The following is a 24,755-nucleotide window of genomic DNA, read 5'->3' as shown; positions in this document are numbered from 1 at the left end:
GAAGACAAAAAAAATGATATTCAACATAAAAATGCAGAAGAAAATTACTGGCAAACAAAATTCACATCTATATCCAATATATGGATAAGAAACCCTCGATCACCTGTTTATAACATTTGGGAGATGTCTAATTAGGCCCAGATGTCAGATTGAAAGTATAGCCAAAGACATTAACAGATCCCATGGGACTGGAAGTAGATACTTCAGCAACACCTAGAACACTATTTCTGTTAGGCAGAGCCACAGTTAAAAGTAGTCATGGAGAGTATTTCATGCAGAATAAAAACAAGAAAAATTCTCATGTTCTGGAAGCCCAAGCAAGCCCAGAGGACTTGTTTTACACTGACCTCCTTCCCTGGGCCTGCTTTTTCCTTGTCTTTTTACCATCTACAAAGAAATTTAAGTTTTACACAATGATATTCTTTTTTCTTCTTCAAAGTATTCTCTTTCTTCAATGCAGTCTTGATCGTTTCTGGCAGAGTCAGTTCATCCTTTTTACAATACCTAGGGTCACTTTTCAAATAGCTCCCACCTCCCCACAGCCAGTCAACCACTATCCCTGAAGATACTCACAATATGCCAAGCAGGGTACTGAGAATCAACAAGACCTAAAAGTGGAAAAGGAATACTGGAGTTGATGGAAATGAGGAACTTTCCTTAACTATCATCTCAGCCCCCTTTGGTCTTCTGAGTAGGCCTTCCAAACATAGTGTTTGAACTGGGGTTCACTATGAGGGTTTTAAAAGTCTGCTTTTCCAGCATTATCAAGCCAGCTGGAGTTACTTATTTCATTCCAGCTCAGTAGGAATCCACAGGCTGCATAAAAATACATTAAGGAATATTTATAAGATGGCAAACAGGACCAAATGTATGGGAAAGAATAATATTGTGCATTGCTCATTACAAACATGATTATTTTGTGTATGTAACGGATGTGTTGTTAAAGCACAGTGGGTTGTTTGAAGTTTACAAGTTTGTTATGGATTGATTTATTCATGAAATGCTTTGTTTCTATGACAACTTTATTGGTTTGCCTGTGGTCTAAATACATATAGGCATGGCAGGAATTCCACGGTACAAAACAAATTACACACTCCCCCCTGAATCACTCGCTGCCTTTAGGGAGTGTAGCAAAAGGATTTCCAACCAGCGCAGACATCACCATACACAGAGTGAGCATTAGAGAGATCACATAATAAAGGGGAAAAAGGCTTTTTTAAAAAGAACAACTTAAAAGTCTCCAATGGCCTCCAACTCTGTAATATAAGGAAAGATGGAAATGAGTAACGAAATGCTCAACATAAGATAAGAGAAACACAATCTACCCACAATGCATGAGGTTTTTATTTAAGAAAAAAAAACACTGATCAAAGACCCATATTTCCTGCTATAAATAATGCCCCTTGAAGAATACCATTAATATTCACAACAGTTGTGTAACTACAAAAGAGACTGAGAATTGTTGTTTAGAGAAAATAATAATGGGTTTTGGAAGATAAAAGGAAAAGGTGGAAGAGAAAAAAAAAGAGAGAAAGAAAGAAAGATATTTACTATGGACCAAGGATAATCAGGGAGGGAATGGCCCTTAGTTATCTAGTGAAACTTCAGTCAGGTAAATCATGCCAGAGGGAGCTCAGACTTTGTAAAATCAAGAAAAGAGAGAGCAGAATCCAAATGATACTCTTTGTATTAGCCCAGAATGTAAACATATGTTTACATGAGAGGAGAAATGAAACTAAGAGACATTTTAAAATAAAATTGTTACTCTTCATAAATTCGAAGGACAAAATGCTACATAGAAAAAACAGTCTTAAATGTAGTAAAATTGTAAGAATTAGGTGAAAAACACATATGAAGGAAGATGCATTATCCCCAAATCACTATTTTATATTTTGCAAAATCTACTTCAAGTTTTTGCTTTTAAATTTTCATTTCAAATATTGTGTGAATGTGTGTGTGTGTGTGTGTGTGTGTGTGTGCATGCTCTGATAAATGTAGAGGATAAATGCATACATAATCGTCTCTTGGAATCATCTGCTCTTCTAGTTCTTGCTCAGAATCTGGATTAGACAACTATGTGTTCTGCATGCAACCCCACCATCACAGCCATGGCAGATTAAGTCAGAGTTGAACAACTGACCTAGGAGAACCAACCCATTACTCGGCAGCAACTAATTCATTTCTTTTAATGAAGTATCCAGTCAGGATATGTTGCAAAGGAAAAGGCAGAAAACACACGGTCACTTCCAGGGAGGTTTGGGACAGAGATTATCAGCAATGGTGCATTAATGCTGTTATTTAGCCAGAAAGGATGGGGCAAAAGAACCCAGGAAAGACAGACCTTGTAAGCCCCTCAAAAAGTGAGGAGAATTTCAGTGAGTAGGTGCCTAAGCCCGTGGTGGCTCTTCCTCCCAAGAGGCTTAGCTTCAACTTATTTCTCTGGGGAACTTCTGCCTGTTCAATAAAATACTAATTTGGACTAATTAAATTTCTTTCCTCTGCAACCATAAAGCTTTCATTAAGCTGCAAAATCTTATCTTGTCATTTCCAACAATGGTTAATTCACCTTTACTTGTAAAAAGCTGTATCATCCACTGCCAAGGTGTGGCAGAGTTCTAGTAACTAACATAAGAAAACAAAACAGCAACAAAATACCTGGAGACTGAATACCCCAGACATTATCAGTGCATTTCTTGAACATAATTAGCTTCATTCCTTGGTGGTCCTGTTATTCTAAACTTTGGTGGTTGATAAAATTTCAAACAAGTATAGATGGCAGGGATCTCTGTGGCCACAAAGCTACGCTGTATGCATCTTGTATATCACGAAGGACATAAGAGGCTTTATTTTCTGCATTTTATATTGTAGTTCAATGAATTTTGAAGATGAAACACCTTAGAAACCACCCTAGAAACCATTTATTCCTAAAAAAAATTAAAATACATATATTTATATGATAGAGTTTAGACAAATTGTATTGTGTGATTGAATTAGGAGGAATATGTTTGCATATGATAATTGAGAGTCCCACATTTTTATTTTAGGCTTCGGAGTGTTTACAGATATAGTGTGAGGGCCTCCTGCATCCGAATCTTATGAGATTACAGCTACCGTGCTGTGTTAAGGAGCTGCCACTTACATGTTGCAATGTTTCTCTTGAATTCAGACCTCTCCCAAATTTAAAATCACTATGCATATTAATAACTCTAATCCACCAAAATCAGTTTCACAATTTGAATAAAAAAATAAACCTGTCCCCCCCAAAAAAAACAAATATTCTCTCTGATATATGGATGCTAACCCATAACAAGGGAAGGTAGGGAGGGGAATTATAGGAGTTCATTGGATTAGTAAAGGGGAATGAAGGGAAGGGAGGGAGCTTGGGAATAGGAAAGACAATGGGATGAATTAGACATAACTTTCTTATATTTATATATGAATACATGACCAGTATAACTCCACGTACAATCATGTACAATCATAAGAAAGGGATCAAAATTGAAATGGATTGTATTACATGTATGTATGTAAAAATACATTCTACTGTCATGTATATCTAAAAACAACAAATTAAAAAAATAAAAAGTTTATTACCCTCCCCCCCTCAAAAAAATAATCAGTGAACCAAATATTTATTTGGGTGAACTAAATACTGAGGTTTTTCTTAGGGACATTGAAATACTGAACTATTCATGTATTCTTTAGTAAAAATTATTTGAGGTCCTGCAATGTGCACCACTTTAGCTCCTTAAAGACCACCTACCTGTCCTGGGGTAAATCAGAGAATGTACAAGTAAATAAGCAAATCAGGAGGCTGATAAATGGGGACACATACTATTTGAGGAAACCTACCTGGGGTTGAGATTGGTAAATACAGAGAAAGGAAGGGGAAGTAAATGGCTTTAGGTAGAATTGTTAGGGAGTGATATTGAAACTGAGCCCTGAAGGTAAGAAGAATTAACTGAATGGATAGAATGCAGAGAAGAAGAAAAACTTGCAAAAGAAGGGGGAAAGGTAAAGAAAGTTCTGGTGGCAAAAGAATCTTGGATACATTTTAAAAATAACAACAATTATAATATTAATTGCTCACACTGTTCTAAGTGCTTTTCTATTATTTAACTAAGACCAGTGTGACTGACACAGAGAAAGTTCAGAAATACATTTATTTAGATAAATGGACTTTAAATAACTGCCTACATCCCATGGAACTCTATTTTTTTTTTATCTGTGTGATGCAAAAGGTAGAATGGGAAAGGGCCCTGAATATTAAAAAGACACTTATCTGCTCCCCTGCTATTTAAAAAATTATGAGCATTTTTTTAAAGGTATAACTCCTAAAATACATTGTTTTTGCTCCTTATTTGCACAAGGAAATTTGTACTGATTAGAGGCCAATGTCTTGCCCAGTTCTATGGGCATCGTGCATGTCACATTCTTTGTGAGTAGTGCCCTTAGAATTTGGTGATGTGGCAGTCCAGCTGACCCCAACAGGTTTCCATCAGGGTCCCTGGGATGCAGGACAAGTCTTGCTTATGTAATCATGCCTTGCCTCAGCAGTAGAAAAGAAGAGAGAAGTTGACTCCCCTGAGCAGAGACTCCTGGAAAATCCTGGTGGGGAACACATACCATGTGAACATTTTATCTAACACTTCAGCGCCTGAACCATTTTGCTAATTTGACATGGGAAGCGCTAATAAGATAAAAAGCTCGGCCTCCTTATCCCATTAGCACTTCCTCTATAGTTTTTCTGACCCACATTCTGACCTGATCTCTCCCCTATTCCCCATGGCTTGCATTGTACTGATTAAAAACCTTCATTCTTTTGAAAAGATGTTGGGGAGTTGTCTGGATTTAACTAAAATTTCCAGCTTAAATTACTGTGTGATTTTCAGCTGATCAGAACCCATTTAGCATAGATGGCAGTGGCCAAGTCAGGGGATCGCAGTGGAGAAGGGATATAAACAGAAGCCAGTTAATAGGCAATTAAAGCTTCATTGCTCTCTCACCACCACAAAGCTCCTTATCTAGACTTACAAACACAAGAAGGTAAGCCAGCCATTTAAAATCACTATTTATTTTGCTTGGCCATCTCAGAGTTTCCTTTTCTTTCTCTCTTTCTATCTCTTGGATTTTTTTTTTTTTTTAGATTTATCTGCATTCATTCAGAAGTCATTCATTTTTCAACCTGTTAGCTTTAGCCCCACCAGCTCTTTTTCTAGGATTTCTTTTTATTAGAAACATTCAGATTTCTCTTTACCAGAAACCTGACAGTTTACGGTAGAGACAAATAATTCAGTGATGCAGTGGATTCATTCCTATCATTCCTAGTGAAACACATAATCCCTCTCTGCTCTACCCCTGCCAGGGTGGTAAATATCCAGGCTTCAGAGAGTTCCTGTTTTAATTACCACAGCTCCTACTCCTTGGCCTTTGTTTCCCATATTTTCTCCCCTCTGGGCTGTTTAGATTATGACTGCCAAGTCAATTTTCCCTTCACGCTAGGCACCATGTCCATGTATTTCTTGGATCTTGACACAGCTTCTCTAATATTTATGCTTCAACTTCTGACTCTGTCACCTGCAAACTGCCTTGCCTTCGCCAGCACCTTGTTTTCTCATTGCAGAAAAAAGACTGCAAGTGCCCATTCTCTTCTCTCTCCTTCAAGTGACATTGTCTTCTGCAGATCGGAGGTCTGTCCATCTGTATTCTGTGTGTCAAGGCAAGCACAGTGCCTGCACCTAGGAGACCTAGTGACCAGCCAGTGTGAGTGATCGTGTTACACAGGAGAAAACCAGGTGCAGAAAGTTCAGGTGGCTTTTTCACTGTCATACTGCTGATGCTGGTGGAATCTGAATTCTCTCCCAGGACTCTTGCTCTTCACCAGATGCCTCCCATCCCCCACATCTCTAAGCATGAGGATCCCTTCTTGAGGTGAAAATTTTTGAAGAGACTTCTGGTTAAAAATGGTAGCTTGAAAGCATTTATTATTCCTTTTCCTTAAACAATTAAAATTATTTTAAAGAATAAAAAGATATAAATCCATAACAGCTCAAGGAGAGAGAGAGGAGTCATAAGAGGGTGGAGAACTTCATAGTTCTAGAAAACAATTAGAGTATTTTGTGTTTTTGTTGTGGTGGTGGTTGTTGCTGGGTTTTTTGTTTGCTTGTTTGTTTGTTTTTGTTGTTGTTGTTGTTGTAATAGATGGACACAATACCTTTATTTTATTTTTTTGTGGTGCTGAGGATTAAACCCAGTGCCTTCCATGTGCAAGGTGAGCGCTCTACCGCTGAGATACAACTCAGCTCTGTTGCTGTTTTTTAATGAGCCATATTCATAAGAATATTTTAAATAAACTCTTTTGTGCTATCTCTGAAGGTATTTTTATATACAAATACATAATATTTAATATGTATTAAATATACAATATGTTCAATATATGTGTGCATACATATATATACACACACATGTATATACATTTATATAAACTGACTCCTCTGAGCACAGGCTTTGGGATTTTTGCATTTGTACTCTCCTTGTAATTATCCTGAGTGTGTCTTCATAGCTCTCAGAACTTGAGAAAGTTTTAGTTCAAGTATATTTACTAAATGAGTTGATTCTGTATGCAGGCCAAGATCAATATATATATATTGATAAGTACTATATATATATAATAAGTAATATATATATATATATATATATATATATATATATCTTATTTTTAGGCCTTCTAGGCAATAATTTGTTTTGTATGATGAAAATAAAAACTACATTACAAGTTAATGGCAGTATTTTTCAATTGCTCAATTCTATATAATGGATATTACATTTTCATTTTTGGGTAACTAAATGCTTAAAAGGTTAGTTTGAATTAAGGAATAATTTTAAATAAATGTATACTTACTCAAAACTGCCTGCATACATGTGGAACTTAGACTATTTGTATGAGGGGTCCTGTTTTTCAATATGCAGATCCTGCTTGATACTACATACAGGTTCAGCCTTCTTGCAGTGATTCAGGAACCATGGTATTTGGGAACCACAGCTCCAGACTATTCCTTCAGTCTGTTAGGGAGTTAATGATTATGATTATCTGCTTGAATCCAGTTAGGATATAGAAAACACACAAATCTTGGATTCTTTTTAGTAAAATATTCCTCAGCAGTGAGGGAATAATTCTTTGAGGGACCCAGTGTCTACAGAAGACTGACTTGGGTTACAGGAGATTTAAGCAGTTGAGGAAGAATTATGGAAAGAGAAGTCAGATTGAGCCACAAGTCATTGCATTTGAACAACTCAGAAGGGCTATAAGGCCATATTTAAGGAATTGGGTTCAATTGGTGCCAAGTCCTATTCAATTTCTTTTCCCAAGTACTTCAGATAATTCAAGTAATAATTCAGAGAATTCAATTTTTGTCTTATATGTATCTGATCATAATTCTGGTTATCTAGGTAATTTTAGTATAACGTTTCCAGAAAAAAAAATAGATAATTGTCTTCATTCTCCATTTTGTTTTGAAAGATATGGTAGACCTGCCCCACCAATGAATAACATCATAGGAAGCATTCTAATTTTCTTGAGACTTCTAGCCAGGCCTAGCCATTTTCTATACCCAGTGCACAAGAGACGTTTAACCAGACCTCCAGCTCCTCTGCTGGATCCTCTGAGGTCATGGCTGTGGGACTCTTGTATTTTCACTTGGAATTATATTAAGTGTATTTAGATAGCTTTCAGGACTTGAAAGCCTTAATTCAAGTATATTGACTAAAATAGGTTGATTCTCTATCTCTAGCAAGCTAAAATCAAGACTTTTTTTTTTAAAGAAGAAAATCTCTCTAGCATAGAAAGATTTTAAATTACTTTTCTCTGAAGCAATTCAGAGTTTCTATTAATTTCAATTCTTTAAAAGCACATTTCTCTCTCTCTCTCTCTCTCTCTCTCTCTCTCTCTCTCTCTCTCTCTCTCATTCTCTCGCTCTCTCCTTCTTTCATATTTTTTTTTTGTTTTTTTCTGTCCCTCTTTCTTTTTGTTTCTTACTGGTCCTAATTTTGTGGCTTAAGACTTTAACACTAGGTGCTATGAACATGTGGAGCTCTGAAAATTTTTTTGTAATAGTGACTGCTGTATTTATTTTAATCAATGACCTTGCATTGAGCAGATAGATTTCCATGTCAAGTAAGTACACCCAATCTGTATGAGTTAGATTTAAAAAAACAAGTCCCATAAAGTCAGACCAATAGATGAAGATAAACAACTTGAAGGAACAACTTAGTTAAACAAAGTTTTCTTTTTCTTTTTTTTAAGTTGCTATTTTAGCATTATATTCTCCCTCACACATGACATTAATCAATAAAAATGAAGATGCGTATATGGAACACAAGCCCTCTGTGGTCTTAGCAATAAGTGTTATACTATTATAATGGTGTTGTTTCTCTGCAAAACTTTTGAAATTGATTATTATTGTTTTGAATCATTCAAAATAGGCTATGATAATCAAAAAGATACAATTTTTTTTGTGCCACAGATCTAATGAGGTAGTGGCTATTGTACTCCCCAAAGTGACTCAGGGATCAGGTTAAAGGAGGCTCTTTCAAAACACACTCCCATGTTCACCTCAGCAGGGAGTAGGAAGCACTTGGATCTCAACAATTATTTCTGGAAATGACAAATATCACTCCCAGTCAGACATAGGCTAGAGAATTTTATTACCAGATGTTTGAGAGAAAAAAACATTGATTTGTATTGTCTGCCATTATCTGTGGTGTAAATATTCCCACATCTGATTGCAAGTTACCAGCATGAGCAATGTGGAAGTAGGAAGAAATATACCCCTTCTTTTTTTTTATTGGTTGTTCAAAACATTACAATGCTCTTGACATATCATATTTCATATACCCATTCTTTTGTATTTTCAATACAAAGAATATGTATGATTGTAAAATGTAATGAAATAATTAGAATGTGATATTTGAGTATTTGTTGTCTTTGTTTGAAATTTAATCCATTTCTTAGTTTATATAATTGACTTGTTAATAGTGGCTATTTTCAGCAGCTTGCTCACCGAAATTATGCTGGGAAGAGTCAGGGCAAGCCAGCTCTATGACAGTATTGGTCCTTCTTCATGAGAGAAGACAGTAAATATGGTTACCTCCTATCATAAAGAGATAGGGAATATGATTATATCCTGGGGGTACAATGACCACTTCAGTTTCCATGGGAATCGTAACAACTGATTTTAAATAATATTTATTTTTCAAAAATTCTAGTGGAAAAACCAAAAACAGGTTAATTAGACTTCAACATTAGATAGTTTAGGAGTACACAGTGGATGTCTCATTTAGCTAAAATATAACTGAATGGAAGATTCCATGCAAGAGTATTCATTTTTGAACCAGCCTCTGGTGCAGAGCCTGCCTGTGTGTATCCTCAGTGATATTTTTATGAATGAACTGAAGTTTGCAGTGTATGTGACTTTAGATTCTTATTTCATCCATCAGTTCTATATGTAATAAAACACTAAAATACCATTATACTGATACACTAAGACTCCAAAACAGTAGATGTCATAACTACTTGGGAATAAAGGTGCAAATTCTTTGACTCTTTTGATTAGGACAGTACAAACGTTCATCATGGTCACTCTCAGATATGACAATTTGAATGGCTGGATGTGCTTCCTGCCCTCCTGTGATTGTAAAATATAAAGACTACTTACTATCTGCTTTCAGCACAGACATGGTACACAGATGTATTTGCTGAAACAACAATGGAATCAGACATAACTTTGGTCTGCTTCTAACCTGAGCTACATTCGTTTTTCTAACATATTGACTAAAATTGTCATAGGTTGGTGACTAGACCATTTGTTTAAATTCTGTGGATTTTTTCCTATCAGTGCTACTTGTTAAAGGATTTGAACTTTGATACTGATGTACTCCAATGATATTTTGGGGAAATGCTGTGCTTTTCTTTAATCTTCTTTTTCTGGCCTTGATGTAACTGTTTCTGCCTGTAGAGTCAACAGGGCTTAAATTGTAGCAGTTAGTTAATTGATAGTATTTTCTGTTAGGAATCTCTAAGATGTTCTGACTCCAGGGGAAAAAATATAAATACATAAAAGAGAAAAGTCTGCTTTCTAAAAATAATATTCTTCTTGGTATATTTTACAATAGGGAATTAATAAATAATTATGATCTTTTCAAAACAAGTTATCTCCCTCCCTTCTTCTTCTCTCTTCTTTCCCTCATTTCTCTTACTTTTATTCCTAGCATTTTGCCCAGATTTTGTTAGCATACCACAGCATCTACGAGTCCTGCAAGGCTAAGATCCTGACCTTGTTCTTCCTGCTCCTCTAGAGCCCACTTTGATCTTAAAATCCTTAGAACATTACTATTAAAGGGGTTTTCTCTTCAACTCACAGTAATTGTTCAGAAACAAAGAAATTTGCTTTGAAAAATGAAACTGAGGATGCTGTTATATGTACCAGAGTTTTATCAGAGAAGCAGAACCACTAGGATGTTTAGATCTATATGAGTTTATGTACGAAGGGATTCACTGTAGGGATTTGGCCTTCTATAGCTGTGGGGTGTGGGGAAGCTTTCTCTGTGAAGCTGCTGTTTTTTTTGTGTGTGTGTCTGATGACTGGGTGTGAAGTCCACAGGTAGACAATCAGGAAGAGAAGAGGGACTTGATATGAGGATATCATATTAGAGAAAGCAAAAAGCCCCAGGCATGAGCAGGAGCTCCTCAAATAGAGTGAAAACATATTGCTGTGACTTTGGCAATTTAGGTGACCTTTAGATGTCAGAGCCACACATCATAGTGCTGTTGACTTGGTTCTGGAGTTGGAGACCTTTGAGCAGCCCCAGGGCTGCCTCATCCCCAGGATATAAATTAGCAGTTGAGCAACAATGGATGTGAACTACAAAGGCTTGGTTTCTGCCTTCCAGAGCTCTCAAGAATCTCTCTGTGGCCTACCTTGGCAGAAACACCCATAAAAGGGAATTCTGGAAGTGTAATTCAGCCTAGGCAAATTGAAACATTACAAAACCCACCATGGTCAGTATGTATCATTCTTGAATCAACCTTACTTGACCCCTATGTTCAATCTCATACAAGTTCTGCCAATTCTGCTTCTGAAATGTTTTTTTTTTTTTTTTTTCATTTTGTTTTGTTTTCCTTTCTACTCCTCCTGTCTTTCCGGTATTTTGTTTGTTTGTTTGTTTTGTGATGCTGAAGATGGAAACCAGTGCCTCACACACGGGCTAGGCAAAACCTCTCCCACTAAGCTACCTCCCCAGGTTGTTCTGGCTTCTTTTAATAGTTAAGAAGTGTCAGAGTCTCAAAAAAAGTGTTTCCTGAATATCCAGTTTAAAATGGGTATTTCCCCAATGGATATCCTTTCATTTCACCAAGATTTCTTTCCATACCACTCTGCTTTTTCATTCATACCTTTTTATAATGTGTAATTATATACTTGTTTTATGTACTTTTAAAATATCTCTTTCTGTCTACTCCCACCAGACTGTACAATTTTATAAGGCCAAGGGCAATAGCTTTCAATCACCATCTATCTGGAGTATAACTCAGGACCTGGCAGCAAGTACAAAATAAGGTATAGGGATTCCATGAATGAGCATGGCATTCTTGGGTTGAGTGAATTTATACTAAATAATCAGCTTAATTTCACAAGCAAGAAGAGATATTTACAATTGTAATAGGAACAGCAGGGACTATTTCAGAGATTTATGGCATATCCACTAAGTTATATTAAAATGATAGGTCTTCTTTTTAAAAAAATATGAAAATAGAGAAACTATTTATGATGTAATATTAAATTAAAAACCAGGGCAAAATATATTTAATATGATTATTACCAGTTTGTAAAGAAATATATAGGAAAGCAAGGGGAAGGAAATACATCAATATGTTAGTATTTCTTCACTGGGATGACAAATTATGACTGTTATTTCCAATGTTTTCTAAATTTTTCTATGACAATAAAGGGCAACATAGAAATGCCTGAATATTTTTTTCCATATATATTTAAAAGCAGTGTTAGGTTCATAGTACAATTAAGAGCAAGGAGCAGAGAGTTGCAATACCCCCTACCCGCACACACGCCCAGGCTGCCCCATTACCAACATCCCTCATGTTTCCCCATATTTGCAACAATTGATGAAACTACATTGACACATCATAATAACTTACAGTCCTAGTTTATGTTAGAGATAATTCTTGTTGGTTTATGTTCTACACCTTTGGACAATTGGATAAGAATCATAGTATCATACAAACACTATATTTTTACTAACCTAAAAATTATGCTCCAACTATTCATCTCCCCACCCAACTCCCAGTAACCACCATTTTTTCCTATCTTCAATATAATTTTACTTTTTCCAGCATGGGGTAAATTGGAATTATACTGTGTGTAGCCATTTCAGATTTTTTTTTCTCTCAGTAACATGCATTGAAGTTTCCCCCATGCCTTTTCATGATTAGGTCATTTTTCCTTAGGACTGGATAATATTCATTTGTCTCTATGTATCACAAATTATCTATCCATTCATCTGTTGAAGGACATCACAATTGCTTCCATGTTTTGGCAACTATGAACATAATTGCTATAAATAGCAATGTGCAGGATATTTTGTGGATATGTTTTCAACTTCTTAGGGTGAATACCAAGGAGTGTAATGGTAGGCTGTACGGTAAGAGTATGTTTAATTTTATAAAAAAAAAAAAGAACCACCAAATTATATTCTAAGGAGCTGGGTAAGGCTGTATATGCCTGTAATCCCAGCATCTTGGGAGGCTGAGGCTGGAGGATCTCAATTTCAAAGCCAGCCTCAGCAAAAGCAAGGCACTAAGCAACTCAATGAGACCCTGTCTCTAAATAAAATACAAAATAGGGCTGGGGATGTGGCTCTGTGGTTGAGTGCTTCTGAGTTCAATTCCTCATATCAATATCAATATATATATATATATATATATATATATATATATATATATATATATATATATATATTTCAAGGAGCTATACCATTTTGGCAATAAATGAGAATATCTGTTTTATATCCTCATAAGCATTTGGTAATGTCAGTGTGCAAAATTTTGGTGATTCTAATAGGCACACAGTGGTATCTGTTTGTTGTGTTAATATGCATTTTCCTGATAACATGTATGTGTGGAACATATTTTTATATGCTTATTGCCATCTATACATCCCCTTTGGTGAACAGACTGTTAACATCTGTGGACTATTTTTAAATTGGATTGTTTGTTTACTTATAGCAGAGTTTGAGTTCCTCCTATATTTTAGATATAAGCTCTTTTATTAGAAGTATCTTTTGCAATTACTTTTTCCCAATTGGTGGATTATCTTCTCCTTCTCCTGGAATTATTTTTCAGAGAGCAGAATGTTTTACTTTTATTAAAGTCTTTTTTATATATCAATTATTTCTTGGATTAATAAAACTCATGACTTGGAGTTGTTTCTGAAAATTCATCACCAATCCAATGTTATCTAGGTTTTCTTCTATATTATCATGTAGGTGTTCCACAGTATAGCATTTTACATTTAGACCTATGATCCATTTTGAGTTAATTTTGGTAAAAGATATACAATCTTTATCTAAATTCCCCCTTTTTGCATATGGATGTCCAATTTTTCAACTCTATTTGTTAAAAAGACTAGCTTTGCTCTTTGATACTAACTTACATGAGTCTATTTCTGGTCTCCTATTCCATTTTTCATTAGTACTACAATGTTTTGATTACTGTAGCTTTAAAGTGGAATTTGAAATCAGGAGTATCAATCTTCCAATTTGTTCTTCTTCAATATTCTATCTAGATCCTTTCTCTTGCCATATAAACTTTAGCATCACTTAATAATAATATCTACAAAATAACTTAAGATTTTGATTGAAATTCCATTGAATCTATAGATCAAGTTAAAAAGAACTGACATCTTGACAATATTGAATCATTTTTAACACGAACATGGGAGACTCTCTTCATTTATGTAAAACTTCTTTGATTTCAACTATCAGTGCTTTTTCACTTTTTCTCATATACATTTTGTAGATATTTTGTTAGATTTATACCTAGGTATTTGATCTGCTGAAAACAGATCAGGCCTCTGTGATTTTTCTTTAAGGGAGAATCATTGAGTATTTTAGAGTATCACAATGATATGATAGAAATTTTACATTATTTCAGATTAGAGTAATCTGAAAGTGGTGTACTAAGTATGAAATATCAGGGAGAGCACCTTGGAGATTTTGCAGATGTCCAGTTCTGAAAGAGTAAGGGCCTTAACTAGAGTGGTAACTGTGAACATGGGGGAAACTGAGGACTACACCTATAGGACTAGGTAACTGGTTGGAGATTAGAAGTCAGGAGAAATGGGAATTTGAATTCTAATTAGGTTATAAACTTACATATATATCTATATATTTAAATCTTTATCTATCTGAATGAATAGTAATGGTCAAGGTGCATTATATTAGTGATTTGAAATTAAGTATATTTATATAGTGTATATATAAATCACATACACGTATCTCTATATCATAATAAATGGACAAAAACAGAAAGGGGCCTATTTCATAAGAATATCAGGCAAATGGTGAATTTGTTTTGACATGTTCTGTTTGGAGTGAATCTGTTACACTCAAGTACAAACATTTGAGTAAATACTCAGATAGTAAAAAATGTTGGCTATCTTAAAAGCATAACCAGGTTGAAGATAGATTTGAGACAGAATGAGGTCTCTAAAGCAAAATCTAGAAAGACATTATTAGTAGACCACAGAAAATGCCTTGGGACAAAAGGACATTGAAAGTACACAGAGGCTTCTAAATAAAAAAGGACGAGTGCCATAAACATTTGGGAGCTCAATAAAAATTGATTTATTTTTCAGCACCTTACTGGAGTAGAGAAAACTATATTATCTTGAGGTAAAACTACAACATTAGAAGGCTCTGCTCCTCATACAGACATTTTATAATTCCAAATGTCTCCTCCATCTGTCACAAAAGTGGGTGGAACATACTGTACCATCTTAGAAATTTGAGGGCATTTATATAAAAAGTACTTGGGCAAATGGCAATTTATATCACAGTAGAAACATATGTAAAAGCGTATAGTATTCCATCAGGCTCACAGAATTTTTCTTTACAGTAAGTTCACTAGAGCAGTAGTCACAATCTGAAAGAGGAAAAGCAGTTTTTGAGTCCCTATTTATGTGAAAGGACATAAACCCTTGATTGCATTTTGATCAAAAGTGTGGGGAAGGAGTTGGCAGAGAGAAGGAGAAAGACTTGCAGAGCTGTTTCTAGGGTGAAAGTTTTGGAATGAGGAGGAAAAACTAATTTACAGGTTTGCATCTCTTGGAGGCGATGTGAGATAGAACTGCACCCTCACACATGGGCTGGGGGAAGACAGGACCTTGACATTGGAGACCCTTCCGTCTTTCTCTTTACTTTCCCCAGTGATAATGCAGGTGATAAGTCTTCTATTTCCTTCCTTAAATCTAGATGTCTATTTCACAACATTGAATTTACCATAAAATTCTACAGTAATGCAGATCAATACATATGAAGACAAAACAGAACAAAGAAAATATGTTCCTATACTGGTCTAGACTTCTTTGGGAATCATATTTGTTCATCTACATGTTATTTTATGCCAGGATTTGTTTTAATTTTGTTTTATTCCTCTTGAGTTTTAAAAGTATTTTTGGAGGCTTTTTTTTTTCAACTTAGAAAATTTGACCCACTTTAAGTTAAATTCTTATTTTATTTTTTTCCCTGGAAACTAAAATTAGATGTTTGGATTCCTTTTTAATAAACACAAACATTCAGGAGTGTGTTTTGTACATGAGCAACAACTTCTGTTTGGTAATTGGCATTTTTCCCTTTCTGATGAATCACATTTGTACAGCTGAATTTAGAAACACTTTACTAGAAACATTGCCAATCCTAATAACATACTTTTAATATTTTTTTAAAATATTAAAATACAGTAGAAAGAAAAACATGACTGCTGATAATGTCACAAGGGACAGAGTGGAGTCACCTTGCTTTTCTCTTAGACAATGGAAGGAGTGTTGGGTTTGAAACTCGCCTCACACTGAACAAGCTCTAGCTCAGAGAAGTGCTCTAAATGCATTTCCATTTATTCTTGATGGAATTGTAAATATATAATAGGTGTTCGATAAATATTTGTAGAATAAAAGAAAGAGAGAAGAGAATCAATGTATATTGCATTTTTAAAAGTGGAAACATACAGATTGAGGTTTCCTTTTTTAAAGACATGAAACTCAAAAAATTAAAATGAAGGCTTTGTCAGGTGTAAACCTTAAAAATGAAAATTTTTTTTGTTTGATGCCAAGTCCAATGTGCTGCCAAATTCACTTCTCTGTGTTAGCAACTGTATTTCTTTAAAGAAAAAAAATCTTTTAAAATGTTTCCTTTTATTCGTCTACTTGTCCCTAAAATGAGACCCTGGGGATTGATGAGTGACTGGCAGCTCTACAGTAAACTGGAAAGCTGAGACTTCTACGCATGTCTCATTATGTACCCAAAGCACCACAACCTGGCCACGGCACAGGCTCACTGCTTAGTTCTGAAATGGAAGCAGGTGGCTGTTAGCTGAAACCAAAAGCCAAAATTATCTGTACATTTGTGCCTTGACCCTGTGCCTACAAATATAAGAGGCAGTAATTTCTGGGGGTTTCAATTCACATTGGTGATGGGTGTGGTTTATGCCTTTATAAGCATGAGTAGTGCAAGGTTTATTTTGATATACATATATTTAAACTTAGAAAAAGGTTTTACACATTATTATTCTTTAGATTATTGCTGTCAGTGTGGTTTCTAAAGCCAGGTCACTCTTGTGTCTGGTGTTATTTCAGTTTAGAAACAGCCATAGAATGAGGAGCTTTCAGATTCTCACATGGGGGTCTCCCACTCAGAAACCCTAAGTCCAGGAACCTTGCAAGAGCTCCCTCTAAAATACAGACCTAGTGTTTCAGCAACTGTGGAGCTGTCATCAGCAAGAGAGGGAGGCCTAAAAGGAAAAAGAATGAATATTCATACAACAAATGCCGCCCAGAGAAGCTGGGAAAATAACTGATAAACCAATATATTTGGCTGAGGTATTACACATGATTGAAAGAAAAAGACATTAAAATATGGAGGGGTGGAAGGCATTTCAGGAAGAACTTGTCACCAGATGGTAAGCAATTATAAAGCTCTTGTTCTCTGTATCTATCACTGAGAAAAATGGTCACAGTGTAATGACCTCTGAGAAGCACAGTTTTTCCCCCCCAAAGAATCCTGAAATAAAGAGTAAGTTCATGTTGATGTCAGACCAAAGGTTAAGCAGCATGTTTTGGTTTCTTTTGAAAGTACCAAATTCTTTAAAGATTGGGAAATGGAAAGAGCTATTTCTAAGAAACAGTCAGCCACACTTATCGTTTATGGAGAGAAATAGCACAATACAGAAGATACGTAAGCCAGAACTACCTAGTGATTCCAGTAGCTTGCTTCCCACAGAGAGTTTTGGCCCAAGGCATTTTAAAATTAACTGACTGGGTCAAGGGAAAAGTACCTTTATTGCCTGCACTGGCAAAAACTGATCATAAACATGTCGGAGATGGCGTAATAAACCTTCACTCAAAGCCATGAGGCCAAGTAACCAGCCTGTGAACGTGAAATTATACTTGGGACTGGAGTTCACAAGCAAGTGGCACACTGTGGACTTTACTCCCCAGAGAACTTGTCTTAACTCTGAGTCCACATGAATATGTGAAGGGGATGCATCATGGGCTTCAAGCTTCATATCATGCCAGTTTCAGGGTATCAGGTCACATTCAAAGATGGTCAATTTATTTTTGAAAATGATAATAGTGAATAGTGTTGCAAAACAAATTATTTAATGTGATATTTACATATAGCCCCAGCTCCTGTGATTCAATTTAAGTTCAGGGGGGAAACAGTGTGCCCTCCTTCTCAACCTTGTCACTTTCTCTGAAAAAGGCATTTTATGCATTTCTAAAAGAAGGTCACATGTTCATATATAGGCGACAAGAATTTTTAGCAGTAGGCACATTCTTTTCAATGGATTATGACAATATGGAGGAAAGGAAGGCTTTGGGATTTTGTCACTGCTTCCTGCTCTTTCCCTGCACAGATTGGCCCAGGCTAGGACCTGGAGTCTAGGACAGTACCTGAAAGTTTAGCTCAACTCAGTTCTTAGAGACCCTGCCCAGTGGTATGTTGACCGCACTTTCTAGCTGTGATATTATCAGGATCCACAAATTGCCTGCTGACCCCATGCCTTTTGTGCCTAGGTTTGCAGAGAGCCTCCATGGATCTGAGTTATTTGTCTACACCCATCAAACATATCTATCACATTTCTTTAGTCCTAGACCTCTAGTCCATACTGAATAGAAACCTGACCCTAAATCATTTTGTTAAGTGTGGTAATCACTGCTGATATCCTCTTGCCTGTTGAGGTACCAATGTAATGCTGAAGTGTTCCATCTACTAGAGGCCCAATTATGGTGCTCTCTAGCCTGGAATTGACAAAAGTTTGCTATTGGCTTCGGCCCCGATGGGTTAGGCTACTGGTCTCTGGAAATGTCAGTTCATTTCTTCATCATAGTTTTTGGATTCCTTCTAGACAAGCGCCAGCTTTCTCTATCTATCCCCTTAAAACTCCCAAAACATTTTGCAGTCAGAGTCAGCCCAGCGATATCAAATTGAAAATAAGTAGTTCTGGGTTTTAATCCTGACCCTGCTACCAACTGTGCAACCTATAGCAAGTTCTATAAAATTCTTGGTCTTCAATTTCCTCATCCACATAAGCACTAAATTCCCAACAAGGTTCCTCCCCATTTCCAAAGTTCTTTGATTTTTGTGATTACATAGCAAAGGTTAAGAATAGTCATGAGAACCAAACTGTCAGAAAAAAAGGTTTAGATAGGTAGTTGTTCTTTACAGGTGAAAGAAACACCAAAGGAGGTTTCTTTTAAGTGCGTGCAGCCAAATAAACCCAAGAATGACCTGAAATTTTTAGAAACATGATTACAGACATCACTGTCCTTTATATGTGAAGACAATGCTACTGACAGTGATTGCTATGTCCCTAGATAGGAAGACAGAAACATCTAAATGCACTAGAAAGCACTTTAAAAACACACAGAAAGGGTAACCTCACTCGCAGAACTTATCACACAAGGCAACTTTTGCTAACAGTGTGAACTACGGTTCCCTCCTATTACCAACCATCAAGTAAATCTGTCTGAAATTATTATTTGTAACTACACAGAGCTAACACAAGATTGGAAATACTTACTCAACATGCCCCAAAATGATTTTAAAATACATTTTTTATTAGAAGCTTTGCAATAATCTTATTATTAATAGCATTATCACCACGAGTATTCACCTGTCTTGATTTTGATCATCAATAATTTTACCCAGACCAAAGGTTTAAGCCTATATAAATAAGACAATTGCTTGAAATATACCAGCTTCACAGATACCACTGAACAAAGCACCATGTAAGGTTTTTGGAGTAATTGGGAAAATTATCAAAATTGAAGTGCTCAGTTCATAGCTGTCATAGAATTAGCAAGAATTCTTCCATTTTCATAAACCACAAAAATGCTGAAATTATTTTAACTTTCTCTTTCTTTTCTTCATTTCAATAGAGAAGGCATATCCTTCAACTAAGCTTCAATAACACATTTAATCTTCATATCATCTGTCATTTAGCGATGAGGTAACTGAGTTTCTGATAGGTTAAGAAATTTGTTCCAAAATCACACAATTACAAAAGGCAGATTTTGATTCTGATGGAAGTCTACCTTATCCAAAGTCTTAATTCACAACCAGCCTGTAGTTTTGGTATTCATGCTTTCTTTTATTGAATTAGGAAAGACAAATAGATTTGGAAGTGGTCGTAGCATGTTCCATTGTGAACAAGTCAATTTTGAGGTATTCCTGAGACCTGCAAGAGATCTAAATCTCTATTGGCATAACAAACAAATATATTTAAGGCCTTTGAATGCTATAGACTGGTACAAATATATTTCTAAAAGTTATTGATATATATATATATAGGTAGAGTTATAAGAATAATTATGTATACGTATATAAGTGAGAAATATTTATATATATATTTTAGAATCTATACATATAGAATATATGTATATAATCTATATTTTTTAGAAAACATATATATACATGTGAGAAAGGAGCCATATACATAGCTTTAGGAATAGGAAGATACCTGTTTGTTGGAGAAAAAGTGGTAATTAAAGAGAAGTCTCACCTCTAACCATTGCAGAGCCCAGTGGGAAAGTACAAAATGGGTCTGCACAAGACCATGCCTCCTCCTCTTTCCATCCCTGGCCTCTTCCTGAGATTTGTGTGCGTGTATGTTGCATAGTGGGCAACCTCCGCAAATCCAAGTCTGCCCCTGTGCAAATGCCTCTTCATACTGTTTGGGCCTATGGACTGTGCGTTCTGGCAGCACACTGCCATGGAGAGATGCAACTCATAGGAGAAGCCAGGATAGTCTGAAAGTAAGCTCAGAGCCCCTGGGACAAGAAATGTGGTGGTCCAGGTGCTTAGGCCATGTTCTGAAGGTCCAAAAAAAACCTACAGATGGAACGCATGCACCTTTGATCCTGAGACTCTTTACCTTGTTAACAGGGATACATCAAAAGAGATCAACAAGAGGGGCCTGCCATGCTCAGAGGCAAGGGCAAACTGCTTCAAGTAGCCTGATACAGGGGTGGCAATGAATAAAATAATCAGGGCAAAACAGGAAATTTTTACAGTCTTTAAGTAGTAAAATTTTAAGACATGAATATAAATAGCTACAGAGGTATCAAGCAAAAGACATGGGTTAAAAAGCATTCTTTAGCAAATGAGCATTTGATAATATTAAGGAATTATTGTTACTTTTTAAAGGTATGATAATTGTATTATCATTATGAAAAAGTCTTCATTTTTAGGGATTGATACTAAAGCATCATTATCATTTAAGAACAAAAAACATTATTTATATTACAGTGTGCGGGAATTTGCTTTACAATACTCTGCTTCAGGAAGTGAATAAGGTCATAGGTGAAAGAGGACTGGCTATAAGTTGATAACATGAGTGTATTATATTTTTCTCTTTACTTGTGAATATTTTTAAGATTTTCCATAAGACATTTTTTAAAGTTTTCATGGAATTTGACAACTACTGAGGCCTTTGTAACAGCAGAAGGAGAGAATTTTCCACTGAACAGTGGTTACAAATTCAAGAGTTAAGTCAATCTTAGAAAGAATGAGAAGTACAAGAAGAGATAACACGGGCCAATGTGTGGTTCTTCTGGGAAAAACAAGTAGAATAGTGTATGGAGAGGGATGCAGAGGCAAAAATAGATTATTTTGGTGGGTTATGTTAAAATGTATTTATATGCTGAGATAAGAGACCTCAAGTGAGAGAGGACCAAGCCCCACACCTTTTCCTTAGGTCAAGAATTTTGATCAGTAATGTTGGCCCCTGCCCACCCTGAAGCTGTTCAGCTACTTTCATTTCCTGATGTGGCAGCAGTTGAGTGTGGGAACTCTAGAGTTCATCTGGCCAGGTTTAAATCCCTGCTCCCCTACTCAATGTCTCTGAGACCTTCAATCTTTCAAATCTGTTTCATTTGCCTTATTTGAGAAATGGCAATAGTAATAACTACCTCATAGAGTTATTGTGAGGATTACATTAGTTAATATATTTGAAGCACTAAAAAAAATGTACCTAGACCTAGGTAAGTGTTTGTTCTTGATGTTACTGGTATCATTGTCATCACGGACTGCCTTGTTCAAGACAGTAAATATTTATTACATTTTCTGCCAGCATCTTGAGAATCAGGCATACTTTACCAATCCTGCTGTCTTGTGACACTCCGTAAGAAACATGATCACTGAATGAGGATCTTTCTGTGCCCATGACCCAACACTCAACCCTATGTTGACTTGGTCCAAATAGCAGTTTTTCCCTCCCATTTTCCTTTTTACTGCTCACTCACCATAAAGAATTGGAGCTAATTGTTTTCCTATCCCCTTTTAAGGCTCTGACAAGCTTTCAAATTCCAGTGCCAGAGTTTTCGTTCTGTTTCTTGTTATTCTAGTGCCTGCTTTGTTTCTCACAGTAGAACGTAGTTAACCTTGAACCATGACACTGACATCCTTTCCGAGTTTGACAATGCCTTCTGGTTACATTTTTAACATCCTACCCTCTCATAATACGATTGTAAAATTTATAATCATCTAAGACAAAGATTAGTAGAGTTTAATTTTTAAAATAAAATGTGAGTAGATTTAGGGAAAACACGTATATATGAACATATAATAAAAATTTCAAGGACAACACCTACCATAGTGGGATAGATGGACGAATCTTTTTCTAGAATGTGGACCTTTACCCAACTGATATGCCTTTACATCTGTTAAAAGACAAAAACAAAAACAAAAACAAAAAAACACTTCAGAATCACTAATAGGTTTGATGTCTGACATATTCCTTCTGAAGTGCTTGACAGAGTTCATTATAATAGTACCCCAAAATATTTATGGGCAATACTTGAATCCATTAGAAATTCTTTAATAACAAAATTACTTCTCATTTAGAAGTAGAGAATGATAGGCTCTTTCTAAGCATGAAGTAATAGAAAACTACTTCTAGTAGTTTACTTCAAATAATTCTGTTTTGCCTGGGATTTTATCAGTTTTTATACTTGAAGTCTCACATCCTAGGAAACTTCTTTAGTACTAGGCAAACCAGGACAATTGGTCATCCTATGTTTGACCCACATATTAGATATATCTCTCAAATTATTTTTCTCAGGGTAAAGAATCTTTTCTAGTTCAGCCAGATGAATTCATCTTTTCTTTCTTGCAAGACTCAAAATGAAAAGAAGGATATTAAAAAGAAAATTTAAGCCATCATCTTACAAAATCAAAGAACATCACCAATGACAGGCAAAATATTCCAAAAGATGTTTTACAAGACAGAAAGCAGATGAAGAAATAATTACCACTTTAGCAGGGCATAAAAGCTACAAGGTAGTGCACCCGAGGAGATGTGAGCTATGAATCCCTGAAATCGTCAGGACTTTAGGGACCAGGTGAAACAGAGGGGGATGGAGGTACAGACCTTAGAATGTGGACATGAACAGTTATATACCAGAGAGTCAGATAGCATGCTGGCTTCTCCACAACAGACTAAGTGATAAGCATCCCTTATCTTCCACCAACACATCCACGGAAAGGAGGAGGTAGATTTCCAAAACAGATTGAATCACAGATGTTTGAAACTCAGGGACACCAGGCATGGTGGACAGTAGGGGTAGAATTTCAGGATGACAACAAGTGAAAATCTGTGTATTAAAAGGAGACAGCCTTAGTATCACTTCCTCCTCTAATTCCAGAAAAACAGCAGACGTCTATCAATCAAAAATCAGACTAGAATAAAGATATGTTTTTGACATGGAAGCATACAGTATATTTATCTCCCATGTATTCTTTCTTAGGAAAGGTACAAGAATGTGTCAGCCAAATTTTTCTTTCCCAAAAAAAATGGAAAATATGGGATCCAGAAATCAGTAGTTCAATGTTAAGACAAAGGTGAGGGGAAGTTAAGATGACAGTAGTGTAGCTGGATGACCAATGACCCTCTAATTAACACAGATATAAATAAAAGAATGAAATCTGTAAATGATACAAATTTGAGCAAAAGTATAAGTTTTTTTAAAAGGGAAAAAAAGAATGGATAGCTTTTTTATGTTTTTAGCATTTGGAAGAAAAATAATCCGGTGAAAACTATAATCATATAGTCTTTCAAACCAATAAAGAAAAAAATGTCATAAAATTGAAATAGATTCTTAACATATTACTTCTCTGCAGTGAGCAATATTTACATAATCAAAACAATGTAAACACTATTGTTTTATCTAAAAATTGTTAGAGTACAAACTCGAGAGGTTGGTGGGAGAAGTGGGAGTGTGTGGAGGGCTGAATCATCATCCACCATGACAACAAAAACACAGATGGTATCCGAAAATAATATGCTAGGTAGAACTGTGAGCACAAACACGGTGCCCTGTGCACTTTATACATATGAATCCAAATACCCAAGGAAGCTAAGCAGTCACCTTGACGGGATCAGGAATGTGGAACCCAGAAAACTTTTCAGGTGAAGCCAGCCTCATAACAATATCCAGTAGGAGAGCTTGATTATGGAGTCCAGGCATCCTGGTAGATTGGAATTGAGAGTAGAGCTGTGCAGGACAGTTAAAAGCTTGGTGGGTTGTGTCAAACATATCAATGATTTTAGTATTGATTCTAAGAGAATTCAGTGAACATCCATAAAATCAGTGGTGCACAAAATGTTGTCTGAGGATCCCTCTAGGTCTTTCTAGCACTTTGAGAAAGCCCCAGATCTGAAAACCATTTTCATAAAAAGATGGAAAAGATTTTGACTTCTTCACATCCTTTCTCTCACAGTATATAGTGGTGTATTCCAGAGGCTATATAAAACTATGATGATGTCATTTCTATGATATCTGTGTGTGTATTTGTATTTTCTAAAATTTCCTAAGGTCATAGTCTTTTTCAGGGATTAACTCAGTTTGTTATCAATACTTCTATTGTGTTCCTACTAGTTTTTAAAATTATGTTTCATATAATTTTAATAA

The 24,755-nt window shown here is 35.8% G+C and overlaps 1 protein-coding gene across 2 annotated transcripts in view; it reads right to left on the bottom strand.

Moving 5' to 3' along the window:
- LOC120890843 (uncharacterized) overlaps nt 1–24,755 on the bottom strand; it is a 435,648-nt gene that overhangs the window by 195,057 nt on the left and 215,836 nt on the right. For both annotated transcript variants that reach the window (XM_078026799.1, XM_078026800.1), the window contains exon 2: nt 22,437–22,505. The gene's annotated coding sequence lies outside the window, so the exon portion shown is untranslated. The remainder of the gene's footprint in view (nt 1–22,436; nt 22,506–24,755) is intronic.

Source organism: Ictidomys tridecemlineatus, chromosome 11 (genome assembly GCF_052094955.1).
Source record: "Ictidomys tridecemlineatus isolate mIctTri1 chromosome 11, mIctTri1.hap1, whole genome shotgun sequence".
Lineage (NCBI taxonomy): Eukaryota > Metazoa > Chordata > Mammalia > Rodentia > Sciuridae > Ictidomys > Ictidomys tridecemlineatus.
The sequence above is the reverse complement of the archived record's forward strand: the minus strand, read 5'-3'. Positions and strand labels throughout refer to the sequence as shown.